Here is an 18,112-nt window from a genome sequence, read left to right on the forward strand (position 1 = left end):
TGCTTGGAGTTATTGCGCCCCAGGTGCAGGACCCGGCACTTGGCCTTGTTAAACTTCATGCAGTTGACCTCAGCCCATCGGTGCAGCCTATCCAGATCCTCCTGCAGAGCTTTCCTACCCTCAAGCAGATCGACACACGCACCTAACTTGGTGTCATCTGCGAACTTACTGATGGTGCACTCAATGCCCTCGTCCAGATCATCGATGAAGATATTAAAGAGGACCGGCCCCAGCACCGAGCCCTGGGGGACTCCACTAGTGACTGGCCTCCAACTGGACTTGGCTCCATTCACCACGACTCTTTGGGCCCGGCTATCCAGCCAGTTTCTAACCCAACGAAGAGTGCGCCAGTCCTAGCCAAGAGCAGCCAGTTTCTTGAGGAGAATGCTGTGGGAGACGGTGTCAAAAGCCTTGCTGAAGTCAAGGTAGACCACATCCACAGCCTTTCCCTCATCCACCCAGCGCGTCACTTTGTCATAGAAGGAGATCAGGTTCGTCAAGCAGGACCTGCCTTTCATAAACCCATGCTGACTGGGCCTAATCGCCTGCTTGCCCTGCAAGTGCTGCGTGATGACTCTCAGGAGGATCTGCTCCATGAGCTTCCCTGGCACTGAGGTCAAACTGACAGGCCTGTAGTTTCCTAGGTCTGCCCTCCAGCCCTTCTTGTAGATGGGCGTCACATTTGCTAGCCGCCAGTCAACTGGGACCTCCCCCGATAGCCAGGACTGCTGATAAATGATGGACAGTGGCTTGGCCAGCTCCTCTGCCAGTTCTCTCAGTACCCTCGGGTGGATCCCATCCGGCCCCATCGACTTGTGCACATCTAAGTGCCGTAGAATATATATATATATATATCATATATATATATATATATATATATCATATTAGAAATGATAGATTAGAATGATATATTAGAATGATATATTAGAAATGATATATTAGAAATGATATATTAGATATATTAGAAATCCCTTTCTTATTAAGGAAAATACTTTAAAGAGAAATGTCATAGAATCATAAAATGGCTTGGGTCAGAAGGGACACATTAAAAATCATTTAGTTCCACTCCCCCTGCCACAGGCAGGAATGCCACCCACTAGATAAGGTTGCCCAGGGCCCCATTCAGCCTGGTCTTGAACACCTCCAGGCATGGGACATCCACAGCTTCTCTGGGCAGCCTCTGCCAGTGCCTCACTCCCTCCGAGTGAAGAATTTCTTCCTGACCTCCCATCTTTTTGTTTAAAATCATTCCCCCTTGTCCTGTCATTGTCTGCCAGAGCAAAAAGTTGCTCTCCATCATTTTTATAAGCCCCCTTTAAGTACTGAAAAGCTGCAATAAGGTCACCCCAGAGCCTTCTCTAGGCTAAATGTCATTTTTAAACACCCCCATCCAGGCTCCTCTCAAACTCCTCTCACGCAATTCTTCTCAAACATTTCCCTCCAAAGCCCCATGAAACACCCTACATGTGTTAGAAGCTTGTTTTTAAAACATTCCTTGATAAAGTACACGTGCGCTGTCACAGGGGTTATAATAAAGGCTGACAACAACAATAATAATGACTGGGTTTGAGTGTAGACTGCTACACTAATTAAAATACTCCTTTATTTGGATTTATACACTTAAATTAAAACAGCAAAGGGATCATAATGGCACTACTAGGCCCTAATTTACTGCAGATTTATTTTAAAAAAATCAGTGAATAAAATGAATATTTTCTTATACCTCTAGCTACCACAGTCTCCTGTACTATTACTCTGTTATGGGAATGATATTTTATCTAATAATAATTGAAAAAAAAATATTAAAAAGTGCACGTTTGTGGATTCTCACAAATACAAGCGAGGAATTTTATCCAGACTAGTGTTGGGGAGTGTGAGCAGATGATGGTTATGTGCCCTTCTCATCTTAAGGTCTACTAGCCTTAACCACTCTTATAAGTTAGGCTAGTGATATTGAAAAATAAAATAAAATATAAAATAAAACAAAATGAAATAAAACTAATTAAAAAGCAGTCTTTATTGTTATGACCCTGTGTTGAAACATTTTATGTTATAAATTACTTTAACTGAATATATTCTTTTTTATTATTATTATTTTGTATTTTTATTGATTATCTTCCTTATCAGTAAAATGCAGCTTTTAAAGGAATATGAAGAATTATAATTGGTGCATTTATAAAAATAAATAAAGGTTTCAACCACAACAATATTGGTTTAAATGTATGCAATAAGTATTTTAAAGTAATTCTAAAAATTGAATTTTACTGTAGACTCTAAATTATTTTAAAACCCGATGTCTAGGGAAATTAAGATTGCATTGGCACAAGGATTTCTGCACAGCTCCTAGAAGTCTGAATATTTATACTGCTATTAGTTTGGAAGTATGCTGTGTCCCCTTCCTAATTAAATGATCATTATGACCATTTTAAAGTTATTCAGAAGGAGTTCATATCGTTTCTGTGTACTGTTTCACCAACATTCACTAGACTATCAGACTTTCAGCTGACAAACAGAGGTATAAATTCACTTACAGAATTATAGACATCTAAACATCACTGAAATCAAACCTGAAAAGTATTAAACTAATACTGCACAATAAAATTAATAGGTTTAAAGGATGAATTTGGTGTTCAGAAAAGAATAAATCATCTTAAAAGTTAATGACTCCTTGCAAGGCTTTGACAATGGTAAGGAGAGATTGGCTTAATATCCCAAGTGAGCTCCCTGGCTGGAAGTTCAGTATCCTGGGAATGACATGGCACATTGGCTGTTCTTCCCTCACAGCAATGTTACTCGGATTGCTCTCATCTGCTCAGCCTCCTTGAAGTTTTGCATTTCTACACAGCAGAGTGCTCCCTGTGGTTCAGAAATACTCTCTCTCTCTCTTTTTCCTAACCCAACTCTCTGAGAGAAAATTACTCTGAGAGTAATGGGGATGAACTTCAGATATTAGGTTAATGAAAAAAAATCTGTAAAACACATTAAATGGAGTATTTATTCACAGATGGGATTTGCTCTTTATTTGCTCTAAGTTTAAGCAGCTGCAGGATTTGTGCATCTGCTCCCTCACACCTTTGTCCTGAGTACTGCTTCTCTAGATCATTCACCTTCTAACTTCTAATTTCCTTAAAATGAAGAAAAAAGTCCTGTAATTGCTCTTTAATGCTTCACACCACCAACTCCTTGCTTAGAAGAGTTGAAGAGAATGATCACAAAATTTTATCAATGGTTGCCTTTACGCCCCTCTTCTGAGCTCCTAATGCTCTGTGTTTTTGTGGCCATCTATTACAGACTCAAGAGTCAGTTCTTCCAAAAATATTCTGTAATAAGCATCACACAGGTCTCCCTCTTCTCTGACATTTCTGTGCTCCTTTGAGCTTGATGCACACGATGGAAACAAAGCACTGTGCTCCTGCCTATATTTTGATTGCATTTTGTGGAATGCTTGAGTTTGGTGAGTGGCAGCTATTGAAAGTAAATGAGATTATTTCCTAGACTTTCGTATAGAAGCCTGAAAGCATATTTTATATTTTGTATAATTTGTTTTCCTGACTCTGTTCAGCAAACCCTGTTACTCCTCAGCAAAAGGAAATTCATAATGAAGTTTGCTAGTTATTTGTTTCTTTATCTATCTGATAACCTTCACGAATGGCTCCTTTTCAGCACTTTCTCCTTTGTAAACCATCATTAGGTTTTATATCTTTTTCTTCATACCATCCATATATATTTTTTCCCATTCAAAATTACTAGGGCATCCAAATGGTAGCATTAATGCCTTTCAAACTTCACTAGATCAGCAGTAGAAAACTGCTTAGTTTTTCATTCAGACAGTAACACAGACTGAAGACAATTCTTTTCCTCCTGTTGACAGGAATAGTGAGCACCATGAAATGTATGGAAATAGTGTGTCTATTGAAATCCTCCACGTAATGGAGAAGGAGTCACTTCCTATACAAAGTATTTTGATGTTTGCTTACCCTTGCTGTTAGTATGTTAAGTTTAACACCCCACACATCTGTGTATCTCACTGAAACTTAGGAAGCCACTATACAACTGAAACACATGAAGTGCACATGCTGAGAACCCTAAATTGAAAGTCTTTCCAAAGATATTATTCTGAGGAGCTATAAATTCATTGGGAAAAAAAAAAAAAAAAAAAAAAAAAAAAGCCTCTTAAAACAAAACTCCTTACCTGAGTTTTCAGAACACTTTTTTGTTGTTGTTGTTGTTGTTTTCTTGGGATTACTCCAGCCCTGTGAAAACATGAAGCATGGCTGTGGTCACGGTCTCTATTACAACAAAAACTTAATGTGCAGCAAGTATCAGTTACCACCAGTTTCGGTAAGTGAACAGTGGTTAGAGATTTATAAAGATTTAAGAAGCGTCTCTAATTTCTGACATCTCAATCTGTACAGAATTTTGATGTAAACATAATTATATTTTTAAAATAAGAGGGTATTGTACTAAAATGTTTGAAACCTGAAAATAACATTGCAATGAACTGTTACTCAAATACACTGAATCATCTAAGGAATAGAATTCTCTCCGTGAGTACTCTCTTGCATACTTTTAATATATAAAAAATGAAATATAGCTACTACTTTTCTTCAATTCTCAAGTAGATAACTAATGGCCAAATGAGAACAAAATGAAAGATTCCTGAGGTCCTATTGTAATGACAATTTTCTTAGGTTGACGTAGGAATTTTTTAAGGGAAGAAAAAGGTTAAAGTTAGCCATTTAACATCTTTGTCCTGTTGACAGTAATTTCCTTTTCTGAAATGCTAAAAGGTCTTTGAATCTTTACAGGTCTTCTTTATCTCTGAAAGAGCTAAACTAAATTATAGCTTATCTATGCACAGGGGGTTCAATGACACACTGTCTAGACTTTGCAAAATCTCTCCTTTATAACAATATCATAACCTACTGACAAGAATCTTCAAAAGGAAATTTAACTACCCTAAACACTAGTTACTTCGCTTCCATGTGGTGCAATGAGATTCAGGCCTCCTGATGAGCTTAATCATCTCAGTTACCCAGAGGCTGCTGCACAGGATGGCAGCTTCTTTCTGGTTCCCCTGCAGTAGATGATGATCTGCAAGGCAGACCAGGAGCACACGGCTCTCGTTGGCTGCCTGTCACCCCTCTGGTTCCGATTCACATTGGTGGGCAACGGCTGGCGTGATCTATTTGCACCATTAACATGTAGCATGGCTTAGCCTAGAGTTTGCCCCAGCTGCTAGGTAATTTCCATTGCAGACATCTATTTGTATACGCAGAGGGACAACGGCTGCTTTAGCTGAAGAAACTTAATGATGATTTAAAGCCAGAAGAGAAAGACACTTCATGTCTTCCCTCTCAGGACATCAAAAGCATCTTGCACAATCACTAGGAACTCCAGGGCCTAAGTCAAAAGATGATCATCTCATATTCCAGACTGACTGGGTATCTACAGTCTATGTTTAACCAGTTGTTTGTTTAGTCATTTGCACTAGTATTAAAAAGATGTAAAACACTATTTACGTAGAATTGTATTACAAATTTCATTAAGATGCAGAACAATGGTGAATCAAGTCCAAAAATTGCCACTAGATACTGTGAGACTGTCTCATTCTCCGAAATCAGTGTCTCCTGGCTGTTCTTTACAGCAAACAGAAAAACACCTTGAAGTAATTGCCACTCTGCAAGCTTCTCTATGATTTTATTTTCTTTCATTTGTATAGATTTTGAATGGATATTGCTATCGAATGCATATAAACATTAAAAATGCTCTTTGAATAGACAGATATAATAATTTGTATTTATGGAAACAAGGTAATGCATACAGAAAATTCAGTTAATTCTATGCTTGTTTCCCTAATTAAATTTCTCTAATTACATTTGAAATCTTGAACTATGCATAACTGTAGATGTTATTACCAGATATTGTTGGACTACTCACTAATCAAAACATACATGAGTGATTTTGAACCCGAATTCTTTCAGTAATTTCAACAGAAAGTTAAGTTTACTCTTCAGCAAAAACCTTCCATGTTGAAATGTATAAATAGCTCTGCTTATCTTGGTAAACATAACTGGAGATTCAGACTACTGCATCTGCAGCACTTAGAATTATATCTTTGGAGTGCTATGCATGGTTTGTTTAGTTAATTGATTTTACGCATTCTTACTGATTTATGTTTATTTATCAAATTCACGGAATGCAAATGCTGACCAGTACTTCCACACAATGATTGAAGTTCACAGGTTTTCTAATTTAAAGAAAAAAAGGTGAAGATCATTGATCACACTTCAGAGAATAGAAATGTGTTTTCAGTCACACATCTTAATCCTTGATCATACAAAGTTTAAAAAAATACAAACTGCAATTATATGTCAGTGGCCTGGAAAGTCATTATTTCCAGCTTAAAATTAGTTATGCATTCAACCCCGCTGAAATGTAAATATATTTTCCCATGTAAAAGTGGGTACAGAATTATCCATTCCAGAAAAAACAAAATGAACTCAGACAATCTATACAATCTGCTTCAAAAAGAAGGGAAAGGAAGGCAGAAACAAAAAGTGAACAACAGCATGTATTAACGGTACACAACATTAAAAAATAGATAAATAAAAATAAAGTACTACAATTACAAGAAAAAATGAACAAACTAGTAAGAATAATCACTTTTTAAATTGAAGACTTCCATAAAATTTAAAATGGAACAAGAATTTCACAAATATAACAGAAATGTATTTTAAATACATTTAAAATAATAATACATAAGAGCAGATAAATAGAGCATAATACATAAGAGCAGATAAAATGCGTAATTAATGAAGACTGAGTTGTTTGAAACATAGGTTAAAAATGGTTAAAGTTAAAATTCTTAAGTAGGATTTTAATTTAGTCAGATCAATTGAAAAATATATTTCCTTAAGCTGCTCAATACAAAAAATAAAAAGCCTGCATAATGTTGGTATCAAGAAAATATCAAATAGCTTCATACAGATGACTCACAATTTCAGTATATTGTTGTATTCCAGATGGAATAAAATGATAACACTGTGATTTTTTATGTCATGGAAATACAGAAAAGATTTGATTTTGAACACAGTGAGATATCAACACTTTTATCATTTCCAACATCTGAAACAAACTTAGTGGGTCAGTCAAGACACGAACAGAAAGGGGGGAAAGACTACTATTTTTGTATAAGTCATCTGGTCCTTAACACAAGAATACTCACACTAAAGCAGAAAAAAATAAAAAATAAAAAAAATAAAATCTAACAAAAATCTATTTAAAACAAAAAAGGAAACAAAACAAGCTCTTCAAAATTAAAATACCTGCTTTTATTTTAGTCATCTTTAAGCCTCCTGTTAGTAGAGCAACAAGTAACAACTCTTTTTCTTTATCTTCACTGCTTGGGATAGGGAGTCTTAAATGATGTTTAGTGGTGAATTAGGACAAGCTACTTCACTTTTCATTGAAGTAGATAGGGAGTGTTCACATTGCTTTTTTCTGCTAATTCAGATGTAGGATCAGCTATTTTCAGCACAAAAACAATATCAAACAGCAGATACCATCAATATCTTAATTTTGCATAACCATTTCTAAAAGTATCCTGTTTTTTCTTAACATGTTTTCTGCTCACACTACCTATGTTCTGTCTGTGAACTCAGTTGCAAACACAGTGGTTTATACGGTAGAGAAGTCAAAGCTTTGTGGATTATTATTATTTTTTTTTATTTTTTTTTTATATAGATTACAAGGAATCATGCAGTTTTCCTTATGCCTACATGTAAAATAACATTGACTGAGTTTAACATTTTGGCCAATTTGGTAGAATACTGGATGCGAGCAGTCCTCAGATATGATCAACTTGTCCTGAATACAGCATAAAATCTAAATGTGTTAACTGGTATCCAAATATTATTGGATAAATTATATTGCACCAGAAGATCTAATAGATAAAAAACAATGATTTTCATCTTAGGCAATCAACAAGCAAGGATATAGAATGAATAGAAATTTAACTTATTAGTGACAGAACAAGAATAACATATCTATATGATAAAAGACATCCTGACATAAAGGAAAGAGAAGTAGAAAACATACTAGTAACACTGCAAAATAAAATACATATGGATTCAACTGAGTTTTTTTCAAATTCTTTTTTCAAATGAGTATTTTTTTTCATTCTTAAACTAAACAAATTCTTCTTTTTATTGCTTTTGTTGTTGTTGTTGTTGTTAAGAAATGTTTTATTTCTGATATGAGATTCAATGAAAATGTCTCCTGCTAGGAAAAGCTTATCTGCCATCTGTTTAGCAGAAAATCTTGACACAGACTGCATGTCAGGGATCTGATTCTTGTTTACATTTCTAGACAAGAGATGCTCTCCTCAGGAGAACATTTTATTTTTATTTTGCTTCCTCTTTTGTTTCTAAAATGCTCCTAGCCAAAGGTGGAACTTCAGATCCACATATGACAACAGCTCAATTTTGCCAAGGGTGATTTCTGCACTTCATATAAAGTGCAAGACAGGTAGGAAAATAGAAGATGATTATAATTTCTTAACCATGAGAATGATATCCCAAACTGTTTTTTTGTTTGTTTGTTTGTTTGTTTGTTTTTTACAAACCTGTATAAAAAAGATCATTATTACTTCACAGCTGAAAACTTATTCTAAACAGAGAACTATTTTCACATGCAACCATAAACTTAAAATAAATAAATACATAAATAGATCTATAAACTGCCCTCAGCAGGAAGTTCAGCATGTTATTCCTTATGCCTTTGTAGGTTTATTACCTAAGGCAAATAGTCATTTCATATTTTTTTACATGAATTACTCTTGGCCACTTCAGGTACATGATGGATAAAATAATATAGAGCAATTTCCTTTCTGGTCTGACAGCAAGAAAAAAGGTTTAGGGGATCTGAGAGGAACGAACATGAGGAAGCTAAGGATTGCATGCATTCGATCTCTTTCTCGTATCATTTCTTGAAGTAGAAGACTGAAAAATAAAAGGATGCTATTCTCTAGGTGGCTGAACTGAAACATAAGCTAAGTTGCACGTGATTTATATAGTGGAAATATGCCCAGCATGAGACCTCTCTCAGCATGTTCCCCCATTGCAAGGATTTCCCCATTTTTGTAGACAGTGTGGAGTCAGACAGAAGCAGCCTATGGCTCTTTTGTGCAACAGATGCACTGTACTGCTGGATCAAAATGTAGCAGCATTTCTACATAGTTTGGAGAAAAGGTGTGATATGCAGAGGCAAGATGGTGTTATACACGTTCCACATAGCAAGTATATACTTAATGTTCCTGGTACTTTTAATGTGGGAAATTGCACAGCAGAGAGTGACAAAAACAAAACAAAACCAAACAAAATGATTAAGGTATTGCTTCAAACACTGGTGATAGTAGTGCTTATTTCTACAGTCTGATTCTCACCATCTTGAGATGATGTTATTATGGAAGATAGGAAGTTTCAAAACAATATTAGAAGCTGGAAGATTTTTTATTTGCATTTTGCAGCACTGACTGACAGAATAAAACAATGGAGCTTCTGTCTGTGAAAATGTAATAACCCCAAGACCTTCTATGGTCTGTAGATATAAAATACTCTTACAATAAGAATGTGAAATAGAAAACAGACAGATAAACATTGTATTAATCTGAGCTATTGGGTAAATGCTACACATTAATGGAAAATATTATGCCATGTTATTACCTCCCCATTTTTGTTGTAGCTCTGAATTTTATTAATCTGTTTAATGATGAGAGGTTAGTCTACTCAAAAAAAGAACAATGGGGAAAGAAAAAAAAAAAAAAGCCAATCTAAAAGCCAATCTAATAGACTGGTCTTTCTCTGCTACTAGTTTTGACCCTAGCAGAATGATGCACCTTTTTAAGAAATAGCCCCACTTTAAGCAGAACTCTTTTAAAGAAAGAGGTTTGGATTTGGTGGAAAGGAAAAGTAGACATAGCTGAGAAGTTTTCAAATGATTACTGTTGATGATGATTTCAAACGAGACCAAGAAATATGAGCAAATTTAGGGGTGAATAACTCCACATAGGCACTGATAAATAAAAGAAGGCCAGTAACCAAGTCCAGGGCCCCTTATCAGTGGCACTGCTAAACTGCTAGCACAGCCCTTACCTCTCTTTTAGAACATTCTAATCAGAACAAAGAGAAATATTCAGTAAAAAAAGATAGTTGCAGGCCAGCAGGATGTAGCTACTAGGTCTTAAAGCCTGTGACTGAATTTCAGTAAGTTTTTTTTGTAGTCAGGAAATTGTTCCGAAAAGTCCTAAATAGCCTCAAAACATTGCATTCAAGGCTCCTTCGGTAGAAGTGGCAGATCAAGTTATTCTAAAGTTATCATTCAGTGTCCTGCCATGGGATGAGTCCAAGAAATTTAAAATTATGTGCTAATGTATTTATCTTTATATGTGAGACTGTAATTTATGGATGGGTTAACTTTTCAACAAAAGGACTTGAATATTCACCTTAAGCCATAGCTATTCAGTTTTAAAGTTTGACTTTACCTTTAATAATATCTGTCCATAGTGTTGGCTCCTTGAAGAGCTCCCTGTCCTTTTAGACAGACAACTTTTTAGACACTCAGGAAGCATGCAATGGGAAATACTTGAACAGCTAGTGCATTTCAGTCTTCATTTAACTTTTTCCTAACCAGAGAAGGTGATGATGAGAAGGCAGGAACAATAGCATGACATATCTACACAAAATGGAATTATATTTGAATTCATTGATAGTACAGAAAGTCTGCAACAATTGCTTTTTTCTGGACAGTCTTCAGATTAGTCCTTAAGCTAAAGTAATATTAAATAATAAAGCCTATTTGTGATGAAATGTGAATGATAATTCAATCTAGAAACTGATGCTATTTTTCTAAAAATGCAAATGAACATAATACAGTGATATTCTTCTACCATATTATTCTACATAGTACCTTGATATCTTACTGGTTTTACAGATATCTTGTTCTTATCCTTTTGGTTATCTTAAAATACAACAATTGAATATGATTACAGGGAGAAAATGCTTATCAGCTGCTATCAGATTCCTTTGATTTTTGATAGACATCAAGTAGCTTTTTGATAGAAACTTCAAATAACATGCATAAGTATAATTCCACTGACTCCTGTGAAGGTATGCTAGCTGCTACCTGGTCAGGATCTGGAAGCAGTGAACAGTGTGCAATCGTGACAAACTAAAAGTGACTGCTTAGGTCATGAAGTGGCTTACCACAGTAGTAGAATTACTCTTTAAATAAAGAGGTAAACTGTAGAATGAAAATGAAATTTGCTTACCACTAGCACATAAACAAGGGAATTTGACAGAGTTTTCTTCCAAACAGAAACCATCAGCTTCATGTTTCATTTAATGCTGTGCCATAAAACTTAAATGGTTAATTTAATACTAGATTTATAAAGGTATGACCTACCTTTGTAGGTCATGTTATTCCATTTATCTGTCTCACAGTTCAGAGCAAGACAATAATGAAAGACTTTCTATTAATTTAAGTACATTTTAAAATAGCATAGAAAGTAAAACGCAAGAACAGGTGGGCAAGACAAGACAAATACTATGTCTGCAGGCTACTCCCGCTTAGCCTTGCCCCAGGTGAGACAGCTTACTGCTAAAGAGGTGGGCAGAAGAGGTCTTTAGGGCCACAGCAGCTGGTTAGAGGACACAAAATATTGCATCTCTCTTTACTCTTCCTCTCTTTTCCCATGTCCTGGACATTTCACTCTGTTCTTACCTGTTGTAACAGCAGTTTGGCTATTTTTTTCACAGTTTGGTACTAACACTTCATACAATACTTCAATTGTTCTTTGCCTCCCCCTTCATTCTGAGATGAGTACAATAAACCCATGTTGTAAACAAAGTTACAAAAAAAAAAAAAAAAAAAAAAAAAAAAAAAAACAAGCTATAAGAAAAGTTATGTTACTCTTATGCTATCAAAGAACTTCATAATGTTTTTTTCCTCCTCAAAACCTAGTTCTGTAAATCTTTCCTCATATATTATATTTTCACTAACAGTTCTTATTCTTTTCCCTGGATAAATTCCAAATACTCAGTATAAAATGTAGTGCTCAAAAATTCACAATAATATTAAAGAGTCTTTATAGGAACATATAAAAATACAAAATCTCTGTTTCATTGGAATGTAGAAAAATATTACTGATTACTTTTCATACTTTTTTTTTTCATTCTCTTCCCTTACATGTATAATTCTCTTCATACTTTCTTTCTAATTCTCTAATATTTAATTATAATTAAAGAGTAAATAACAGGCAAACTTCATTATGAATATTCTCCTATGAAGGATCTCTTCCCCCTTTAAAATCTGTCCTCCAATGAAATCTTGAAAGAAAGATCTTTTCAAATTTTAAAATTTGCTGGAATTGTCATCCCTTTTTCATTTTACAGAGAACTAGTAAGAATTGGGGCTTTAATAGAGTGGTTTTGAGGTGCTTTTTTGTTGTTTCTTTGCTTGCTTTGAAATTTTCTTTCTTCTTTTCAACTATATTCAAAATTCATTTTATTATTATTATTTTTTTTTAATAATATAGGCATTTCTTCTATATGTGTATATAAGGTTTGAGGAAGCTGTTAAAAATTAATCTGTAGTTTTCAGTGTATCAACAGCATTCAAGTCTGCAGAAATACAGCACATACAACCTAATATGTACTGCAGTGAGAAAAATGCAACAAAATGCATTATATCTATTCTTTAAATCGCAAAATTAGCTAGCAAAAAATACAGCTTTTAAAACCCTGTCTGTCTGGGAGTAAAGCCACTGTTCTTACCATTTCTTGATATGTATAAATTGCTCTGTACTTTTATCTTTGACTTTGTCATCTCATTCTACAGGGGACCAGGCTGTTGGGATCTTGCCTTTCAGTTATCTGGGTCTGTACAGAGGAGCTCTCCTTCATGCCAGCTCTGAAGGGAGAGTTTTACACAGAATGAAAGATGCAGTTTCTTCTGACATCACTCTTTCTCTATGCACTCCTCCTAGGGGCTGATGTAGGCAAAATTGCCTTGGACCTAAGCACTCCTATTATTAGACTTCTGCTTTGCAATTTCATAATTTTGGAAATTTGATTTCCAGAAAAGCTATCTTCCTTTGCTTTTTATCAGAAATGAATTATTCACTTAGAAAAGATAATTTTACTTCATTATGAAAACAAATACTTTCTATTATGAATTACTTCTTTTTTTTTTTTTTGAACTCTTTGTCACATGCCTAATTTCAAGAGAATACTCAGTAACAAACTAATGAGAACTGTCATAGGTCACTGTAATTAGAAACATTTTTCGAAGTGCTGTGTAAGGCAATAGCAGCTATATCATTCATAATTCATTAAAACTTAAAACATTCAAGTGAATATGAAATTGCTGTATGGGCAACTTTGCCTGAAAGACTGTATGCAAGAAGAGATATGAATGTGTTCTAGTTGTGTGATAATTTTCCTTTTATTCAAGTGACCTAATTTTTCATCTTTCTTATGATGTGATTACTTTCATAGCACAAATTTCAAAGCTGTGATCAATTTAAATGAAAAATGATTATGACTGGATGTTCCAATTCAATGTTTCTACAAGATAATAAAATGAAAGCAACAGTGGTTAAAAGCATTATATGAGCATTAAAGCTCTGAAGAGTTTAAAAACTTTTTTTTTTTTTTAAGAGCTGCCAAATTTTCATGACTGTAATACAGTTAATTAAATATCACTACTAATTTTAAATCATTTAATTTCTAAAAATTCTGAAGTACACTCTTAAAGACAGCTGATCTAGTAGCATTCCAAATAAGCTGTCATTTTACATTAAAATTGCCATGGCCTTTCTGATTACCTGGTGTTGATACTATTTGTTTGGTCCAGATGGGAGAAGGATCAGTGGTCATGGATGGACTGGGCATTGGTCAGCAGGTAGTGAGCAATTGCGTTTTGTATCAATGGCTTTGTACATTCTACTATTATCATTATTTTTCCTTTTCCTTTTCCTTTTCTATCCTGTTAAACTTTATTTATCTCAACCCATGAGTTTTTACTTTTTTTTTTTTCTTCCCAATTCTCTCCCCCATCCCACTGTGAGTTGGGGTTGAGCGAATGGCTGTGTGGTGCTGAGCTGCCAGCCAGGTTAGACATCTGCCTTACAAACACTGTGCAATTTCTAACTTGCTTGCCTATAACTGGCTGCACTCAATTCAGCTTTTTTTTCTCATTTTCTGACAGATTTTCTATGTTACAGAAATCAGTGTTGGGCATGGCTTCTTTGTTAAGAGAACACAAATTGGTCTAGAATTTATAACTTGGATTCTTTTAACTACCTTTATAATCTTGTACCTCTAAACAGATGAAGGAAGGGACCGCCTCTTTTGAGTTTACACTCCCGTATCAATTTAGTAACTGATCACAGTTTAGTGATAGCTCCCTACATAAATAGATCAATATTTTCTGGCAATTTATAAGAAATTGGCCTACACACTCCATTTACTTTTATAACACAGACAATTTGTTTTGAAAATCACACTCGTTTTTGTCTGATTCATATTACATTTTGATGAGAAGAAGCAAAGCTTACAGTCTGCTACAAGCATGGCTTATAGGAAAATAATAATGAGACGTGTGTTTTTTTTTTTTAAATTGGTATACATCTAATATACTTGAGCTGCTTGGTTAATATTTTAATTAGGCTTAAGCATAAATGACTAGACAACTAGACCCCTCAGTGAAATACTTCTTTGTAAAAAAGTCTTGAATAAATTCCTGTAATTTAAAGATTTATTATTATTATTATTATCAGACATAGTGCACTAAGCTGTAAATAAGTTTTTCATTGTTATATTGGTGAGACTTGCTGCATGTGTACAGCAATGAAAGTCATGAGTGTGTATTTAGAGGTTTCTAAGATTTGAACAACCAAAAAATGACAAGTCATCTTCCCCAAAACTTTCTAAAACTGCAATTACTTTGATCATGAGACTGGTTTTCAAATAACACACCTAAGAGCTCTTTCTCATTTATGTTTAGGCCTGGTATTATATTAATAAACTTTTCTTCACAATCATGAAAACTTAAGCCATTTAATCATGTGTTTCTGTGAGAATCTTTAAATGAATAAATAGGAACTGCTAAGGGTGCACATCAAATTCTCTCACTGCCTGACTGGAGAAGGTTTGTGTACTCAAGACCACACAATTACCACATCTGAATTTAAAAGGAACCTCCTTCAGCTCAGATGAGGCAGCTGCACAGTGTTGCACAGATGGTTTTGTTTTTCTATGTACCATCATCTAGTACCTAGTGGTACTTCTTGCCCTCAAAATTTACTGCTGCTGTGAAGGTTCTCCAAATTAATGATGGCTTGTTTTTTATCTTCTTTACCATAATCAGGTATCGTAATTTTTAAGACTGAAATATTTTGTGTAACTAAAGACTTTGAATGTGTTATTGAGATCTGGGGTGCTCTCAATGGCATGCAGCATAGAAAGAGTAACCCTGAAAAGTACACTTAAGAATATCTCTAAACACCGTACAAATGACATTCCTTTTCTTCCTTACTGTAAATTGTCTATTTCTTAGATGGGTTGTCTTGGGAAACACCGTATACAAAGGGACATATAGCTCATACTGATAGAATTTCCATTCACTGGTTACCAGAATTGACATCTCTGCACATGGAAGCATTCAGCAACAAGAAAGGGAATCATTATTTAATTTGTAGTGTGAATTATGTTTGAGCTGTTTCTGCTCCTGAGCTTCTGATAGCCAATAAAGAAGTTTGAGCTTGAAAAAACAATCTGTTCACCATGCTGGATGACAGAAATAAATATCTTCACAAGGAATGTGCTCACTATAGTTTTTCTCAAGTCCTGTTTGAACCAGATGACTTTCCCCAAAATTTTTCCTTCCTATTTAAGTATCTGTAAGCAGAGAAATATTTTCCTTTCTCATTTACCTATCTCACCACAGCTGATCAAGAGCAGCGTACTTTTAGAAAAGAGATATTTCTGCAAGACAATATATTACTTCATATTTTTTTCAGATAGTCGGTGGGACACAGAAATTGCTTCTGGCCCATGGACATGTAGCTGGTAACTGTTCCAAGGGCAGTCCCAGCTGCTCACTGGTGAACACATTTTGATAAGCTACTGTTGCTCAGCTGGGAAGTAGGAATGATCACACATTTCTACTCTGCTGCACTGAATTTCTGTATACTTTTTATTTATTTTTGTTTAAATTTGAAGTATACAAGCATTTATTGGCTATACCATGTTATATGGCTCCCAGGTTAAGGAATAAAGTAATAGATGGGAGTAGAAGTTAGACTATTATTATTATTATTATTATTATTATTATTATTATTATTATTTTATACACATTTCAAGTTTTTTCCAATATTTTTCATATTGCTTAATTACTAGGATTATCAGTAGAAAAAGACTTTGGTACTGAGTAGTACTACATATCCATTTTCTTAAGAAACTGTAATAAGTATTAGAGATGCAGAAAGCAGCTTTTTCCCGAATTTCAAGGTACCATTCTTACTAAATATGCATAGGTAAAACTTGTATAACTGGCATGAAAGAAGTTTTGTATTTCATTTCAGCATGCTTTAGTGCGCCATTAAATGTAGAAATGCTTTTAGGCATTTTCTTGAATTTGACTTTGTAGCTATTGGCACTATGTATTAATGTAATAGCAAAGTGAGGAATAAAATATAGAAGTCATAACTTGTAGGTTTCATAATTAATTTTTCAGAGCATTTACGAATGAATAGTTCTACTTCATATTTTATTATTCATAATTGTATATAGGATCTTATAATTCTTGTTTAACATACAGGCAATTTAATCCATTCCCACTGTTCCAAAGTATTGGTTACCTTTAAAATATTCTTGAGAATAATGAGCCTTTGCTCTTAAATATGATCACTCATAAATAATTGCAATAGGTATTCATATACACAAGTGATTACTGGAGTTATTGATGTAAAACAGAAGCACTTTTTAGATGCGGGCCATGAAACACTCTAGATGCTCTTCCACCTAAGACCTCAATTTACTTTTGAGAGACTAAAATGGGGGAATTAAAACCAAACATGTCTCTGTCTTGCAGAAGCGTGTTATTTTCTCCAAGTAACCAACCAGTTTCCGGTTTCAGGACCCACTCAAACAACCAATTCTACCTTCCAGTTGCTCATTACAACTGTGCCCAAGCCTCCTTTTAATATGTATTATTTAAAAGACAGATAACTGTTTTTTTTTGTTGTTTGTTTGTTTGTTTTTAATACAACTTCTGACTCCACACTGATCCAGATTCACTACTTTATGCTAGTTTTGTTTGTTTATTTGTTGTTTTGTTGTTGTTGTTGTTGTTGTTGTTTTCAGACATCCTGTGCTAATTACTATTGCAATAGACTTTTCATTTTCTTGTATTCTCAGATTTATATACATGTTTGTCACTACATTTTCTGCTGTCAGAATTTATGCAATTTTTATCAACCAAAATTTCATATTTTAGACCCATAAATCTAATTTCTGGAAATGACTGTTTCTGGTCTAATGCTGTCCTTCATTGTCTTAACAGTGGAGTAACTGTGTATTTCTATATTTAATGCATATAACCAAACCCATCATCTTTTCCTAAACTATTCAAAAAACTGGGCATGCTTTCGAAAAAAAATCAGCAATGCAGAAGTCTATGCTATTGGTTTACAGACAGAAATTATCACATTGATTTAACTGAATTTATTTCAGTGATCAAATATTCACTAAAACTCGATAGCTTTAACAATGTGGCAATATGTTGAAAAATATGCAGTGTTCATGTAACGACTGTATTTATCAGTCCGTGTTTTACTTCAGTTCTTAACTTCTTACCTGAAACTAACTGTAAGCTTTTTCAGTGACGAAAAATCTCTCTTCTAAAGCACACTCCTCCGGTCTTTTAAATATCATGGCAAGAAAATGAAATACTTATATTGGTGAATTCTTTTGAGTATGTGATTAGCCTCATTAGATTAGACTTGATACACAGTGTCATATTCTCAAGAATGTTCTTCCCAGTAAGAACT

General features: G+C 34.5%; 1 long non-coding RNA gene across 1 annotated transcript in view; it reads right to left on the reverse strand.

Annotated features, from left to right (window-relative positions):
• The window catches only part of LOC311440807, a 242,320-nt gene that overhangs the window by 50,532 nt on the left and 173,676 nt on the right, over nucleotides 1–18,112 (reverse strand). Inside the window, exon 2 of the long non-coding RNA XR_014695597.1 lies at nucleotides 4,193–4,253. This is a non-coding gene — a long non-coding RNA (uncharacterized lncRNA). The remainder of the gene's footprint in view (nucleotides 1–4,192; nucleotides 4,254–18,112) is intronic.

This window comes from Aythya ferina, assembly GCF_964211825.1.
Source record: "Aythya ferina genome assembly, chromosome: 8".
Taxonomy (NCBI): domain Eukaryota; kingdom Metazoa; phylum Chordata; class Aves; order Anseriformes; family Anatidae; genus Aythya; species Aythya ferina.